This window comes from Triticum dicoccoides, chromosome 6A (assembly GCF_002162155.2).
Source record: "Triticum dicoccoides isolate Atlit2015 ecotype Zavitan chromosome 6A, WEW_v2.0, whole genome shotgun sequence".
NCBI classification, from domain to species: Eukaryota; Viridiplantae; Streptophyta; class Magnoliopsida; order Poales; family Poaceae; genus Triticum; species Triticum dicoccoides.
Genome location: NC_041390.1, coordinates 344,203,521 through 344,207,085, shown reverse-complemented (window position 1 = coordinate 344,207,085; position 3,565 = coordinate 344,203,521). Strand labels below are relative to the sequence as shown.

The 3,565-nt window shown below is 43.5% G+C and overlaps 1 long non-coding RNA gene across 1 annotated transcript; it reads right to left on the bottom strand.

Annotated features, from left to right (window-relative positions):
- Positions 1 to 497: 497 nt before the first annotated feature.
- Positions 498 to 3,559, bottom strand: LOC119316885. Its single transcript, XR_005153391.1, has 3 exons — positions 3,330 to 3,559; positions 2,036 to 2,189; positions 498 to 1,922 (listed from the first exon to the last, which is right to left on the bottom strand). It is a non-coding gene; the product is annotated as an uncharacterized LOC119316885 (long non-coding RNA).
- Between the last annotated feature and the right edge of the window lie 6 nt (positions 3,560 to 3,565).

Sequence of the window (3,565 nt, the reverse complement as noted above, 5' to 3'; positions counted from 1 at the left end):
AGGGAGGGTGTGTGTGTGTGCGCGCCCGAGCTAGTTTTGGTGTGTGCATGTGTGTGTGGAGGGGTGGCGGTGATGACCCACAAGTATAGGGGATCTATCGTAGCCTTTTCGACAAGTAAGAGTGTCGAACCCAACGAGGAGCAGAAGGAAATGACACTACTAGCAAAAACACTACCAGTAGCATTGGTTTTTTGTATACTAGTAGCGTGGCACCCCGCACTACTAGTACGGCGCTACAGCTATTTTTTAGCAGTAACGCGTTTTTTACCCCACGCTACAGCTAAAAAGTTAGTAGTAGCGCCTACAACCCACGCTACTACTATTCCGAGCCAGCGCTGCTACTATCTAAGTACTAGTAGCGCATAATTTTACCCCGCTACTACTATGTAAGTACCAGTAGCGCTCCATTTTGCCCCATCACTACTGCTAACTAATTACAAATTAAAAAAATAAAAATTAGATGCAATATTCATGGATGGAAATCAAGACACGTCTAGTGACCTTCACGTAACCATCTTAGCACTTGCAGCATTCATGGATGCAACATTGAACATCTCAAATCAAAAAAGATCACGTGATCCCATTTAACATCACACGCAAAGAACCAGACCACTTCTCTAAATGTAGCTACCAAGACTTGGAGTTCAAACTCCGGTGGACCCGAACCCTCCCTCACCCCGGACGGTGGCATTGGCGTCGAGGTCCTCCACCTCGGCGACCTCTGGCGTCGCAATCACCTGAACGATCATCTGCGCGATGCAGTCTCCAGGCTTCACGGCGAAATCTGCCTCTGAGGGGTTGAAGAGCACGACACCCACCAGGCTGTGGTAGTCATGCGATATCTCTCCTGCTTGAAGAACGTTTTCGGTGGCGTGGAGGTAGTCCTGTGTTATCTCTCCTGCTTGGTCACCGTACTCGCAAAAAGGTGAAGACAATATCAACGATCGTATCAACCGGCGGCATCAAACGATCATTACTGCGTAAAAGATTTTGATTGTGACTAGTTGTTGCTGAACCAAAAACATTTGAAATTTTGAAAGCATGTATGGAATGCAGTGTATGTACATTACCTGTGCGTTACAACTTAACGCACATAACAACAGTATGAGTTGTTCAGCATGGGTTCATTTGCACTATCATGACTGTACAATAGAGATAAACCAACCTCTTTATCTTCTTCAGCAGTTGATTAAGGTTGTCAAAGATAATTTCACAGTTAACTGGCAACCATGCAAATACACATCATACAAAAGACAATTAGAATTAAATCTGCTACATGTAGAAACAGCAACTACCTGCCAAACATCTAAACAGCCATAGCTCGATGGCCTAGGTCGGGGAATAGAAAAAGGAAAGGGTGATCAAGAGCTCACCAAAGGACATGGCTGTGGGAGAAATAATAAGTATGCCTCATGCGTGAGCTAAACTCCAACCATCATGGTAAGGCTATGAAGAATTTACTACAGCAGTCTGAATGTGGCCTCCTATAAAATACTTTCTAGATAGTTATATTTTACTAAGACACTAAATCAAGAAGAAAAACATGTTCCAATGAACAAACACTCTTCACACTGATCTTTATAGAACAGGCATACCGCATATATACACATCAAAATATAAATCTAGTATATTACTATATTCAGGGATGGCATGAACATATGGAGTGCTTCCTATAGTATTTACCTTGAGACGGGTTTAGTTCCGAAAGAATATATTATGTGCTTCAATCCTAGTTAGAGTGAGAAGGTCACCTGGTTGTGTGCAGGTGCCACGGGAACCTAGCAACAATGAAAACAAATGGAGGTGAGAAGGCCACCTGATTTCCTCACCAGTGAGAACGATGACAACGTTACAGTTCGGTGTTCACGTCGCAATGAATTGTGCCGCGTAGAACTGAGCCAACCCCTTGCTCTATATCCATTCTGTGAACACAGAAAACACTAATTAATGCAACTCCAACTTCACAAGAACTCAATAAGAACAGTCTTATTTTTTAGAAAACAAGCCAAAATTGATGCAGCAGTTGTGTGTGCACCTGCCATTGCATGAATCAGTTGTGGTTGCCACCCACTGGTCTCTGAATTGCCTTGCCTTACAAGGGCAAGTTTGCGCATACATACTGAATCAGTTAATCCGGACGATGGTTGCCGTCACATTCTTCTGCGAGACTCTAGCACCGGGCATTGGAACTAAAACCAAGACACGGTTGATCACACTTGGGTACACCAATAGGAAAATCAGTGAGGCATATTATGAAATTAAAAGCACTTAAGTAAATGTGTGTGTGCACATGTATAAGAGGATGCCACCATGTACTGAGAGCACTGGGCATATTAACTGTTCATTTCTTTCTTACCATTGACGATCAGTTTAAATGTCTGGTAGTGAGTTACCTAACATGCTTAAGTAAAATAACTAATAGGCATGATAGGAAATGAAGCAAATAAATAAGCAAGAGTCATTGCCGTGTTATGTAAACCATACCAATTTAGAAATGAAACTTCAGTAGCAGATATATGGTTTATGTTTACGGTAGTTATCTGTCAGAAGTGGACCATTTGCAAGAAGGATAGTTTGATAGTCTGAAATGAGCGTTTTGGTGTCACAACTGTTAGCAAATAGTAGAACAAACATATTAACTTCTAAAGGAGTGGTTAGGTGTAAGAATTGTTATCAAATAGCCTCAGGTTAACATTGGCGGAGTTTTTCAGTTTACTACAATAATGAATATTAAAATGAAGGTGGATTTTTCATATTCGAGTTTTTCTTAATAGTAAGTTAAAAAATAAATGAATATATACATAAGGTGGATTTTCACATGCAACCTGTGGTAGTTTCAGTTTGTGCTGCCCGTTGTATGGATGTATGCAAGAACAGTGCCATATTTCCGAAATTTAATTTGCGCTACCATGGATCTCAGATTATTGCAGTGCCTAAATGATCTAGTAACTCTTGTTTTTTGATGTGTCATTGCGATACAATGTTTGTGTTGTTCTTCGTTGATGTATATGGGTGTTTCAGACTTAACACAGTTACCAAATACTCCCAAATAAATAAGTTCAATTGCCAGAAACCATTCCAAACAGGTGGCCAAAAGACAAAAGTACAGATGCTTCTCCACGCCGCTGCTTACACGAGGCTCATTTGGACGACTAGCTTATGAACAAGCTGAAGCTATCCCTAACCTAGCCTACAACACCAGCAATCCTCTGAAAATAAAGAGTTGGCTGACAGACTGACACCATTTGGCCGTGAGTTGCGACTACATGGTTGTAACGGCCGGATGCAAATCATTTAACAGAAATCGAGAGGCTGGATGTCGTACTTACACGTTTTGGGGGTGGGCGGGCGGCGGCGGTGCCGAGATCGGAGGCCTTCCTGAGCCGGCGGTAGCACGGAGGATCTCCGCCCGTGTCCATCGGATCCGGGGGCCGCTGTCGACTGGCTGGCCGGCCGGTCGGCGGGGAGTGGGCGGCGGTGGCGCATTCGCGGGGAGGCAAATGAGGTGCGGGGCTGATTCAGGGGGTCGGTTTTGGGTTGGATTGGGGGACGAATCTGACTCCGG